Source organism: Dermacentor albipictus, chromosome 7 (assembly GCF_038994185.2).
Source record: "Dermacentor albipictus isolate Rhodes 1998 colony chromosome 7, USDA_Dalb.pri_finalv2, whole genome shotgun sequence".
In the NCBI taxonomy this organism is placed as follows: Eukaryota; Metazoa; Arthropoda; class Arachnida; order Ixodida; family Ixodidae; genus Dermacentor; species Dermacentor albipictus.
In genome coordinates, this window is record NC_091827.1 from 76,045,599 (window position 1) to 76,059,282 (window position 13,684).

Consider the following 13,684-nt stretch of genomic DNA (forward strand, 5'->3'; position numbering starts at 1 on the left):
ATGCAGCCTTCATGTAACATGTTTATATATTGTTCTGTAGTGCAATGTGACCACCACGTGAGCAGTGTTTCTTTTTGTGCATCTTCTTTTTATGTCACTTTGTATGCTACTGCCAAATAAGGAGGGCCATTGCTCTGTCAAGCTGTTGAAAGACAGCTTTTACTTCGGTCCCCCTGCATCATCATGTATGCCGTGATGGTCAAATAAAATTATTATTATTATTATTATTATTATTATTATTATTATTATTATTATTATTATTATTATTATTATAAAATTTCTCTTCACTTTTCATGGAATGATAATACTTGAGCAGTTGATTAATTCCTTAAGGCTAATTACCTACCTAGACATAATGCAAAAAATAATCTGACTATCTCGAAGCTACTGCAAACAACATTGCCTTGGTTCTGCCCAGCTACGTGGTATCCAAATGTTTTTAATTCTTGGTGCACGATAGCTGGGACACCCTGCATGCGGTTTTAACGTACTTAAAGCGACTTACGAATTCAGGCATATGCAAGCATTAAGCAATATTAGTACGAGGTAAACAAGTTTGTGACGTCAACGGAAGGCATTAAAGCCGCAGAGTACGACTGCAAAGAACTCCACGGTTAAATCTAAGAAGAATCCAGACGGCTAAACATAATCCCCTTAAAAGACAGCGACGCCAGGCTTCGCACGCTGGCGGCCTCTGCCTGAAGCTCTACGCAGCAGACGATACAGGGTTTCCCGGCTAAATTTAGCCAGAGTTTAAAGAAATATGCCGATGCACGGTAAGACGGCGCCACCAAATGCATGTTGGTGACTATTGTAAGGAGCAAGTCGCTATTTTTTGTATTATGCTTAATTGCATAATTAGTAAAGAGTAATCTTCGGAAGCAACGAAATTAGGCGGAATATTCCCATTAGAAAGTTAAAAACTGTCTAATCGGACGTGTTGCAAAGCGCTCTACAACTTTCTCATCGAATTTTTTTTCCCTAATTTCGTTGCTTGCGAAGTTGGTTAACTAATCTTGACTAATTGTGTAATTAAGCAGAATACAAACGAATAGTGTGGCTTACTCCAATAGTCAGCAACATGCATTCTGTCACGTCGTCTTAGCGTGCATCAGCACATTTTGAAACTCTGGTTAAAGTTAGCTGAGACACCATGTATAAAATACGAGCGGCAGACTGGCCTGCGAGTCCCTGAATAAGAGATCCAGACTGTGCACAAAGGATTCCACTTGCACCGCCGCGCAGCCGTGACAATTTTAATGTTCAATTGATTGTCGACAGTTTGACTATGTCTCTGACTTAACTAATTCATTACGACTTCGGCTCTCTCTTATTGCAAAATCGTGAAGTATAATCTATGTTGATCGCCACGCGTGTATCTGGGACTCGGTCAACAAGACATCACTTCAGCTATTACTGAAAAAAAAAAAAATGGCGAACGAAACTGAAAGAGAACGCGGTTCGACAGTTTTCGGCGCGTCTCCAATGCGTTCGATAGCGAAAGTTCCTCCGTTCCAATCGACAAAACTCGATTGAGAAAAGCGTAGTCGAGAGACGTTCTGGCTTCGGGTCACGACTATACTAGAAGCAGAAGACTCGTTCGAGAAATAAATAAAAAGAAAAGAGAGAAAAGAAAAGAGAAGGAAACGCGACATGTTTATTGAGTACTGCTCATGCGTACTGACTGCGGATTTCCGGACGCCGGCTTCGTTTACCTCGAGTGCTGCTGTTCGGGCGTTCGGAAGGCGCCTTTGTTTGCCAATATAATTCGGTTTGGACGCTCTCAAACGAAAGGACGTCGCGGCGGTCTCGGCAACCTCCACGACACTCGAGCCTAATTCGTCGAAGAGCTGCTAAGGAGACAAGAGGGAGGGGGGAGGAGGTGGGGAAGCTATCTTACGCAAAAAGCAACGTCACTGCGCGTTGTTCGGATTCGCGAACTTAGACAAACGAGCGCTCTCAGTTGTTGACGAGATTACCGTTCTGTTTACTTCCAAACGCTTTCAATCACGCGCTGCGATCGGATTATAGCGAAGCCCAGTTTCACTACACGTACATATCTAATTTTTTTTTCTTTTCCTTTCCTGTTCAGAGGCGTCAAACAAGTGGGTCACGCACGACATTGCGAAATACGAAGCTCCTTTACGTAAGCATCGAGCGATTCAGACTTTGCTCACGTTGCGGATAGCACAAGTGTCACGTGCGCATACTACAAAAAGAAAAGGAAATTATGATTCGCTCGCAAAATGTTAATTTCCGCAGCTTTCTATTCTTCTAATCTTAAAGTTCGGGCGAAGTACGTATAGGAGAGCACCATGCGTAGCGTTCATAGCCAAAGACGGCAGTGCAGGGAGTTTAAAATTCCAAGTAAGAAAACCGGAAAGAACATCCGAAAATGCATTTCAAAGAATCTTGTGGGACGGCATTCTGTAAGTGTCCATCTAGTGAACACGTCCATTTGGTCCGATTCTGAAGTACTGGATGGCTGAAGGCAGCAAAATGGCTCGGGGCCACAGCAACCATCGAGAATTATTAACGCGAAACCACTATACGGCCCATTACGCTAAAATCCGTCGGCGTGATCGAAAGGCGGCACCAAAAATTACCGACGGTGCGAAAGAGTAGCAACACGTCAGAAATTATCGGACTGACGTCAAACTTGTCCGGGAGGTTCCTGTAAACAAAGTAAACTTAATGGCTTCGTAACAAGGTAAATCAATACATCCACTGGCCTACGTTGTCTCTCTGCTTGGGCCACTACGTACGTGCTCCTGCCTCGCGATGTCGTCGGGGTGGTTTAAACCGCCATCGTTATACTTCGGCAGCAACGCACGGTCGCCAGGGCTTCCATCTCGAAAGCGATCTGCGTCGGAGACGAGAGTGCGCCGAGTGCTGATAGCTTCGTGCGCGCTGTTTTCGTTGCTTAATTCGCGTTGAAGCGAGAGGCAGCGCGACGCCCCCCCCTCCCCCCCCCCACTGTAATGCCTTGGCGCTGTGGGTTCTTTAATAAATAAATAAATAAATAAATAAATAAATAAATAAATAGACGGTCGATTCGCTCGCTGCTGCTGCTGCGCTTTCTTACTTCAGCGTTTCGACAGTGAGTATCTGCGGTCATCGAGCGAGATGTGCTCATGTTTACTTGTGCGCGCGTCACACCATGTTTGTTAAGTTAGTAAGCGAATGTTTGTGTGTGCGCGTGTACGTTTACAAGTATACACGGCCAATAGAACTGGTATCCTTACTTCGTGCAGCCGTCTACTAATTTGCTATCCCAATCGCTGCTTCGCCTTCCGGGCAAAACTGCAACTTTTTATTGACATCACTTCACTAACGTCATGCCACTGTCGTAATGTTGCCTTCGTCGTGCCACCGGCATCACTCTTTCTTCGCAATTGTAGTCATATAGTGCAGTCACTCAATCATGAACATGCCGCCCTTGTCACGCCGTCATCGACTGTCGCTATCATGCCTCCGTTGTCGTCGTGATGATGTCGTGGTCGTGCTATGGTGGCTCCGGTGTCGTGATCCGACTCACCACGCCGCAGACGTCACGCCATCGACATTAACAGATGTTTTGCGATACAGTCGTCCCGGCATTGCCGCCACACACTCGCAGTCATCTGATCGTCCTCATGCCATGCTCATGCCATCGCCGTCATACAGTCTTGTCACACCGCGTCGCGATGCCATCGCGGTCGTTCCATCGTCGAAACGGTAACTTGGACATCCGGGCTCTCGTCGTGTCGTCATCCTCGTCACGCTCTCGTTTCCCCATCGTCATCACTTCAGTGTCGTCATCCCCTCGTCATGTCGTCGTCTTTGAACCGCCATCGTCGATCCGTCGACGCTATTCATTGTTCGTCACACAATATAGTGATTACATATGCTGCGTTTGCCAAGCCATCGTCGTCAATGCGTCGCCATGGCACAAACGCTACCACATTGCATCCATTGCTCATGCCGTCGCCGTCGCCATAATAATAATAATATTTGGGGTTTTACGTGCCAAAACCACTTTCTGATTATGAGGCACGCCGTAGTGGAGGACTCCGGAAATTTTGACCACCTGGGGTTCTTTAACGTGCACCTAAATCTAAGCACACGGGTGTTTTCGCATTTCGCCCCCATCGAAATGCGGCCGCCGTGGCCGGGATTCGATCCCGCGACCTCGTGCTCAGCAGCCCAACACCATAGCCACTGAGCAACCACGGCGGGTTGCCGTCGCCATGCCGTCCTGGTTGTGCCATCGTCGTCATTCCCGCCTCTTCAGCGGCTGTCTCACCATCGCCGTCAGCTCATTGTCCTGATGTCGCTGTCATCACGTTGTTGTCTAACGGCCGCCGTCATGCCTCCATGCTCGTGGGTTACCTTGGCCAGCGAGTGTATGGTATATAGTCGAAGCAAAGAAAGTCTGAGAATTGCCACTACACGTGCTAAATAAACGTGACTTCTGGAATGCGGTATGCCGCTGCACTGTTCGATTGCTATTCGAATTACTCTCGACAATCATTGTGAGATGAGCTATGCCGTAATTGTTTTATTCTTTGTACCTTTTTTCTTGTTTCTCTCGTAGTTTGCCGACTTTCCAGACCACTCTGACGTTTTAAATAGGAAGCTTTCTTTTTTTTCTTACATTTATTACGAACGAGCGGTTAACTTAGATACACCTGCGCTAACCATTACCACGAACAAACTATATGAACCTGGAATTAATTGGAACACCTATAAGGAGGCCGGGCACCGTCAGGCCCGCTGCATGTGCTTCCAGCCTAAGGCTCATTCGAGCGTTAGCAACTAATAGAAAATAAAACAAAAACAACCTTAAGACTAACGTACAAATTGCCTGCCCCTAAGGCCACCTCTAATCCCTCTGCAGCCAAAGTCGTCTGGAACGCTTTCTCCGATTTCAGTCCACACTCGTATTTATTCTCTCATTTTCGAATTTACTTTCTCTTACTTTTTAATCATCCAATGGAGGCCTAGTGCAGTACCGAGGGACCTCTGGTTCATTAACGAACGTTCTGCAGAAAGAAAAAAAAAACTGCTGTACGGGCGGCGCATAGAACACGTCGTGACGAGTACAAAAAGGAATCGGAAAACCGAAGTGCGTCGTTTTCTTCTGCGAAAAATTAAGCTGCAGCCCCTCCAACAGCAGCTTAACTTTTTTCTCGGGGTGGTCTATTGACGCAAGCCCTGATCAATGTTATTGACGTCCGTCCCGTGGTCGTCTGGTCTCAACTACCATAAATCTGCCCCCCCTCCCCCTCCCCCCCCCCAGCTCCCAAGGACCGCCGTGCAAAACTCGAGAGAGGCGGCACGTTACTATTATCAATCGCACCGATTAACTACAGCGTTTACCGCTACAACTACAGACGCGCCGCGTTCATCTTGATGAGCCGCGACGGACAGCTCGTTCTATGGCGGCCGTCGGGAGGAGAACCCCTTTCGATTTCACGACAGCGGGTAGAAGGCCGGAAATTGGACGATACGTCAAACGCTTAATAAGGGCTTCCTGTCACGTGCGCGGTTCGGGTTGCTCGCGCACGTGATTGAACGGGTCATTATATTCCATTTTACAAATCGCCTCGGTTTTCACCCTCTTTTAACCAATCAACGTCAAATTCGCTTAGTCGCCTTCTCCAGCGCTCCTCGCCGTTTTTTAAGAGAACTCGCTTCTCTCTCTCTCTTTTTAAATTCTTCCGGTAGGGTCCCTGAAACACATAAATGAAAGAGCGACTAACCTCGCTAACCGCCTCCCTGTCCGTATTGTTGGTGGGGTGGATGGATAGATGCTATGAGCGACCCCTTTGAAACGCACTGATGGGTTCTGCCACTATGCTTTTGTTCATATTTTGCCTAATGTCCTACCTAGCTTTAAACAGAAACACACACACAAAGAATTTCCAGCATCAAACTTTCTGATACACTATTGGGAACCTTATTTTTGTACGCCTCCACCGTTTGTCACCAAACCTCCACTCACCTCTTACTAATGTCTATCGCGGACGTGTTTACTTTTGCCCCCTGCTATCCCTGAACCCAAGGGTTTCAAGGAGGCCAGAGGAGCCTAAGCCGACCGCTGGGTGGATATTTTCACATTAAAATAAAACATATTCCATCGCAGCTCTGCCCTAGGGCAAAGCTTCTCAGGACCTTGTCATTAAAGTTCTTTGTCATCGTTTCCCTAGCCTTACCACCGGAGGTGCTAAAGCTAGGGAAACCCTCGCGCACTTTGGCTTAGGCGCACGTCAACCTTAGCGGTCAAAATGAATCCAGAGTCCCTCGCCGAACTCCGGAGTCCATCACAAATCCACTGCGCAGTTTCGGCACCTTAAACCCCCGCAATTTGAATACAGCAAATGCGACGGCGGCCATAGCGGACTTTTTTTTTTTTTTTTCGAGACGAGCTCAGATGGACACGTGGCGCATGTGCAGGCCTCTCCCCCCGCCTCCCATCCGTTAAGAATGACACGTGTACCGGGCAAGTACACGAGCGTGTCCGCGAAGACCTCGCGGGAGCGCACGCAAGCTGGGGGGTTCGTCGTCGGTCACAGCACGTGCGCGCCATATGAGGACCGAGGGGGGCGTACAGGCTCGTGCACGGAAGCGGAAGGAAGCGCCGAGCGCGCGCGCAGCCTCGTCGCGTACACGTTCACCACGGCACACCACACACCGCCACACACACCCACCCACACGCGCGCGTCCACTGCCGAGCCACCCGCGGCGCGACAACGCCCATGCGGTCCCCGACCGAGGCTGCTGCCACGCCCGGTAATAGACGCGCAAACGAGGCAGCGCGCTCCGGAAACCGCCACAATGATTGTCCGTGTCAGCAGAGAAAGAGAGAGAGAGAGAGAGCCGCCGATTGCGGTAATTAATCTTTTTCACTTGCCGTGCAAGAGCAACGAAGGAAACGCTCCACGCCTATGCTACTTACTTCTGGTTCCCGAGCAGAATCGTGAACGTCGCGTTTGTCGTCTCACGCGCTTTCGTGTCGCCTTTCCTAATTATTTATCATTTCAATCAAATGACGGTTCATTCTCCCGGCGCTTTCCTTAGCTTCACTGTCCTCCAGTGCTTCCGTGCAGTTTGCGTGACAACCACGTGTAATTCGTTTCCCGAAGTATGTATCTTTGGCGTATTCGCGTCAAGAAGGCTCATTCTTGGGCTAGTTTGCACTGTTTACCCATAATGGCAAAGCCTTTAGCGCAATTCAAAAAAGACTGGGACATGACAGAGACATCCGGTAGCGCTGTCCTGCGTCTCTGTCACGCCCCTGTCTTTCTTGAAATGCGCTAAAGGCTTTGCCATAATGAGTATTCGCGCCGTCCGGCGTCGACGCGTTCATTCTGCGTCGTGGAGTACAACCAGCTACAACATTAGCAGGAACACGCACCACGGAGCGTTCGCTTTAAAGGGATGACGTCCTACGATTAGTAACGCATCTATTGGATACGTGCCAAACTACGGGTACACGGGGTGACAACGTTATCTAACGACACGACTTGGTACGCACGTGCGTGCGACCATCAGCACCGCGTCGGCAAAACGAAAGGCTTAATTTCCTGGAACAATTCTCGCGGCAAAGCCCGCTGCACGTAAAATCCCTTTCCTACAAGAAAAGTGTAGCCAGATCGGAAATTGAACGGCACGGCATCGGCTGAAATAACACTGCTCTAGGAGAGCTCGGCATTCGTCCTAACCACATAAGATGAGCCGACCATGATGGTTCGAACGACACAACGTAAGGCTCAGCACGACACTTCGTCCAGGGTATACGTTCAACGCTAGCGTGCACTACAACAGCCACGTTGCTTTGCTAAACCCTAGCTGCAGCGGTATATGTTCCGTGTATAAAGGAGAACGTGACGCCGATGCTGCAGCACGGGTAGTAAATTGGGTCATCTTCGCACAACGAAACACCTGTTCCCGTTGCTATATACAGCCCACGCGCAACGAACACCAAATTTGGCCCCAAAAATGACAGATACACCACAAGGCTCAAGTGAAACAACCGCCCAGGCTTTAACGGTTTCTGCGGGCCTCCGCTTCGATATTTAAGTCTCGACGCGTGCATCACTATCCTTGTACACACAATTGAGTCTGAACGGTCATTGAACTTCGAACTCAATAAGCGAAAACGTCACAGCACAACCAACGCGTCGTCGTTAGCTGCATGCTTCACGTTACATAACTGAATACGCTAGAACTTGACCTTGTAAGCAACACGCACACAAGTGGTTATAGAGTAACAGCGGCGTGCTCGCGTCTCTAATTGCTATAGATAGTATAATTATAGTATACATAACTCTTTCAACCACGCCTGCCTGCAGGGTTCTTTAACAAACAACAAACACCGCTGTGACGACCGCATACAACCGCAGTCGTAACAAAAATCTGCCGGGCAATCCAATAACGGCCAGTGCACAGGCATTCGCGCACGCAAGACGCGGATATATATATGGGCCCGTTGCCACGCGCGCTGTTGTTGCCGCCCTCGGCCCACGCCGAGCAGCCAGGGGGCGAAGCGTGCGTGCGTGTCGACGATTTGCGCACTTCCTTTTTTATTAACAATGTATGGCCTGTACAGAAAAGTACACAAGGAAATGTGGACAGAAACAGCACGCCTCGTCAATCTTCCCCGCGTGTGCATTCACTTCAAACACTCTCAAGTGCTTAATCCAGAAAATGAATCTAGTGGCCCAGCAGCGAGTATTCAATAATCTGTTATGCAGCTACACCAGGGCGCACCGGCCACGGTACCGATCGAACGCTTTCGACGACTGCAACTGAGCACTGGTGCAGCGATATACATATCGCCCCTCGCGGGCAGAACGGACAATGGGGACACAGTAGCTCGCAATAAGAAACACGGGGGCCACAATAGGCCAACAGTTGCCCCGACGGCAGGGACCTGGGAGGCGACAGAGCGAGGAGGCGACCTAGCCGAGCGGAGTCGTAATGCCTCTCCCCCCTCTACAAGCCTGCGTGTATCAGCAGCAGCGGCAGCGCGAGAATCAGGGTCACGCACGGGGCTCAAATTATGCAAACGCGGCGCGCGCGAGCCGCGCTTGCGCAAATCGCTCGACGCGTCCAACGCAAGCGCAAAATGAAACCGCCCCCGCCTGGCTCGTGCCTCGTTTTCTTTCTTTCTTTCCGCCGCGTCATGACGCGCCTGCAGCCGCGTCGGCGGATCGCACGCGTCCCTGCTCGGAGCGCAACCGCACGACACGCGTGCGTGGGCGGGTGGGTGAGCACGCGCCCGCGCGGAATCGCGCTAATAGGGAGGACAGACACAGCGGCCATCGCCGCCTCGAACGTGAGACGCCGGTACGCGGGTCGGCCGACCGCCTCGAGAACCAAGGTTGGCCCCCAGGGGAGGGGGCGAACTATAGTCGATAGAGAGAGAGGGTGCGCGTGTGTATGTAACAAGGTGACCTAGCATCCGCTCATCGATTGGAGTTGCCTCATGAGCACGATGGACACGCGTGCCGTTACCCTAATACTGCGGACTTCACCCCGTAACGTCTGGCTATCTCTTATTACTGGGTCGCGTGGTTCTCGAGGGCTAGAATAGGACTGCATGCACGTGCGATTCATAGGGGGTGGGGGGGGGGGGGTATTTTACAGTACTGATGTCGCTGTCTCGCCTCGCTTTAAGGAATGCGTGACCGACAGCAGAATAGAACCTCTGCAGTTTTTTTTTTTCTTGACTACGCCACGACCGCACGCACACTTCTCTCGTTCTAAAGGCGGACAGACCTTTTCGAGTTCTCGGCGCGTGCGCCACGTGCCACTGGCTCGTCTCCTTTCCCTCGCGTCCGCGACAGCTCCCGCTTTGAGGCGTCGCTGCACAACCTGCGGGACCGGCCGACTGTCCTGGTAGCAGTTTACGCTAAGCGGACCCTGCGCGGCGTTGTACCAACTTCATGATGTGCCCAAGTTGGTCGCGTTTTGGAACTCATTCGCTGCAGTACGAATTCCATAGTCGTTTCAACTTACACCCCGTGGCACAGCCACAGCCACAAGCGTCATGCCGCCCCCACTTAGCTGCCTCCAGGACGTTTATTATTAAAACGGTGGCAGCCTTACCCTTCCCCTTTCCCAATAATGCCCCTCCTCTTTCCACAGCAGCGTCTTCGACGCATTTTAATGTGGAATAAACGTGGTTTCATTCATTCATTCAGCCACAGGGACGTACGATTGTCGTACAACACGTATAGTTGCTGATTACCTCACAATCCATGTTTCCCTCGCTTACGCTCGTCCGCTACGCGTCTGTAACTAGAACCCGGCATTCGTTGGCCTCCCACGTTCGCGTCGAATGGACGGCGTAGAAACAACGGCTTCGCTGCCGCACGATCGTCTTCGACGTGACCGTCGTCACGCCCGCACAGAAACCACTCAACTTACACAAACACGTCGGTTCACCTGGTAGCTGTTTGCGCAACCCCGACTAATGCTGGTCAGCCAGGCACAGGCAAGATGCTTCGCACGACATCGATTCCCACAGCACGTGGGATCCGCACAATCTTTTTTCGTTCTCTCTCTCTCTCTCTCTCTCTCTCTCGTGTGCGTGCGCGAAATGCAATCGTCAGAGGCAACATGGCAACGATGTGCAGTCCAATCCGCGTTAGTATGAAATACTTGCAATGCGGACACACAGCGTCGGCTGTTTTCACTCCACTGCGCAGAGGCATCACAGCCGCATCAGCAACGGCCCACGCATGCGCTGCCCCTGATGCACGCAACAAAGGCGCACTGGACGAACGCGGTCTCCATAATATAGACGAGGCAACCTAAAGTTTGCCCGCGCGGCAGCAGCGCCGAATGCTCCCCTAGCGGACCGATGGAAGTTTCGAGGGTCGCCGCTGCGCTAGCGCGCGCCCGTGTTCTGTACGGCGGGAGCGCTCGTGCGCGTGGTTTTTGCGATGCCGAGTGCGACCTCATCAGCCAGGAAAGGCGGCACGCAATACTGATGTGTTGTTGATTGCCACAGCAGCCTCGAAAACACGAAAGGTCCTACGCCGCCCGTGAAGTTCTACAGATTTCCTGGGAAGTGGTACGAGAAGGACAGACGACAAGCATGGATAGCTGCAGTGCGCCGAGTCAAGTAAGTCTCATACTTTCGCATTCGCGTGTAATATCTTGGAAGCGGAATAGTCATATGCCTCTTTTTAGTGCACGGCCGTTTGTTTACTCGTGTCGCGTTGTTGAATAGTGGTGGCATCCGCCGTTTGTTAGCGGTAAATGCATGCGTGTTGCGCCGCTAAGCTCTACGACGCGTGCTCGATTCCCAGCCACGGCGGCCGCATTTCGATAGGGGCAAAATGCAAGAAGACCCTTGTTACCGTGTGCTTTGATTTTTGTGCACGTTAAAGAACCCCCAGAGGTTAAAATTATTCCTGAGACTCCCCATTACAGCGGGCCTCATAATGATTTCGTGGTTTTGGCACTTCGAACCCCCGAATTTATTTGGTAGTCCTGTGCCTTCCCTCGCGATCGGCATGGGCGAGCTCAAGAGAATTATTTCCCTTTTCCAAACGCTGCAACTTAAATTACTAGTTGTGCAGGTAACGAAAAGGGCCACGCGCTACTTTTGTGTGGTAGCAGACCGTATTTAATGCAAGCCACGGTCGTCGCGTGCGTCGGGAAGCGGCAGGTCGGAAAGCAGCCGCTCGAGACGTGCGCGTTATGTTTGTTGTTTGCCCATGCTTTCTAAGTATCTAAGTGTGCAAGTATCATAACTTGTAGTGGTACCACTCTTGTAGAATAATATATGCACACAATCACAGGAACGTTGCCTTTGCAAAAATATTATTGGGAGTAATTTAATCCCCACAACAAATAGGCACACATACTGTTTCATTTATATGCGATGCAGATGGAAGCGGCGCCAAACAGACCATTGGCAATCACAACAGTCTTCTCAGCAGTCAGCACCACCGGGACATATGCTTTCGTACTGCAGTGACACAGCTCTTGAGCAGCAGCAAGACACGTGTGAAACAGACTCCAGAACATGCCTTCGTGAAGTGACGGAACCGTCAAGAAGCAGCCCAATGGATCTGCAGTCATCGAGTAGTATGACAACAGAAGTTCCTGCTGCCAGTGTGACTTATGTTGTAATTGAAATAAAAGTGGCTAAATTTCTGAACATGGTGCGTGCCTCTAACTCGACGTCGTCTACGATCTTGTCGGACACCTGTGACACGCACTTGGCTTGCACTCTCACATCACCGTCCACAATTTGTTCAACGCCGTACACGTTCGGAAGCAGACGCTCCCCTATCGTGAGGTTGCCGCCACGAAAAAAAGCTGTCGGCGTCGGCAACCTTCTTGAAACCGCACGGCAATCTTTGCATCGCCGTTGCGCCAGCAGGCGATCTGCCGCCGTCGAAAAGGGAGCGCCGTGAGCACGAGCAGCGAAGAAAAGCGCGGACGGCACAACGTAAACAAAGCGGAGACTGCGCCACGACGCGACCGCGCTGCTTGGCGTTTCCACATTGGGGCGCTGTTGTCAGGAGGCGCAGTAGCGCCGCCTGGCCAAGGTTTTCTCGTCTATCGGCTTACGCGTTCCATACTGAGCATTTGCGCAAGCGTGACCGAGGGCGACGACCCCGCTACAAGCCCTCCAACAAATAGAGAGCTCCAGTATTACAGTTCACGCCGAAGCACAGATGATGTAGTCAGGTGCGGTGGTCGCGGCATCGTGTGGTGGTTTGTTGAACGACAACTCATCAGTGTGGCGACACGGATATCAAATACTTTTTCGGATGCTTAGGCAGTGTTCAGTAAAAAAAAAAAAAAAAGGTGGAAGGGAAGGGCGGGAGCTGAAAACTTGCTTCGACTGATTGACAGAACTGTTCAGTCGACTGGAGCTGACGCTTTTTAAGCACGGTATAATGTTAGGATTCCTTTCCCTCAATTCTATTCCTTTCTTATAATCCGTGGCGCTGAGAATACAGGGGAGCGCCGCTCGCACCGTTGACAAAGCTCTAAAAGGACAACAAGCTAAAATAGAATCGTTGCATATCATCACAGTCCAAATTGTATGACGCCACGAGGTAGCAGCTGCTAGAACAGGAACTAAATTACTTTGTCGTTGTTTTTTCTCTCTCTAGAGATTCCGCTGACGGTAGAGAGTGACGTTATGACACAACGCAAGCCAAATTCACCAAAGGCTTGTCAAAGCTGCTCAACGTGACCTTTTCGGTGTCCTTTCAAACACGACACTGCCGCTGGCGTGAGTTGGGGTATCCGCGGTCGCAGGGGCGGTGGGCGGGCGTGCGGGGCTACTGCAGGGCGCTGGGTTAATTTGCGGTCCGACTGCGACGACGGGGGTGACTGCAACGACGACGACGACGAAATGCTTCCTTGACATAGCTCGCTTCGTCAATTCTTACCGCCGCGAGCGCTAACGGCACTGCGTGTGCACTCAAGCATCCCCACTATGCACGATCCTTCCTCGCGCATTACGGTACACAGCCGAACTGAGAGGGCGAGCAGACGCCGCCCGCTGGACCGACATCGATCGCCAGTTCGGAACGGCTTGCTCGTAAAGTTCGGTTGGCAGAACACTCGAACGTTCAAGTGCGTTCCGATTTAAAAAAAAAAAAAGCAAGCGCGAAGCAAGCACACTGGGGCGAGCCCACCGAGCAGCTATAGGACCACGCATTGG

The 13,684-nt window shown here is 50.9% G+C and overlaps 2 protein-coding genes and 1 long non-coding RNA gene across 4 annotated transcripts in view; 1 reads left to right on the forward strand and 2 right to left on the reverse strand.

Moving 5' to 3' along the window:
• Nucleotides 1-13,684, reverse strand: part of Pli (E3 ubiquitin-protein ligase pellino) — a 136,406-nt gene that overhangs the window by 79,102 nt on the left and 43,620 nt on the right. The gene's annotated exons all lie outside the window — the stretch shown is intronic.
• Nucleotides 1-13,684, reverse strand: part of LOC139047419 (uncharacterized) — a 50,052-nt gene that overhangs the window by 11,710 nt on the left and 24,658 nt on the right. The gene's annotated exons all lie outside the window — the stretch shown is intronic.
• LOC135899035 (uncharacterized) lies at nucleotides 10,674-12,160 on the forward strand. The gene is made up of 2 exons (XR_010563498.1): nucleotides 10,674-11,116; nucleotides 11,888-12,160. It is a non-coding gene; the product is annotated as an uncharacterized lncRNA (long non-coding RNA).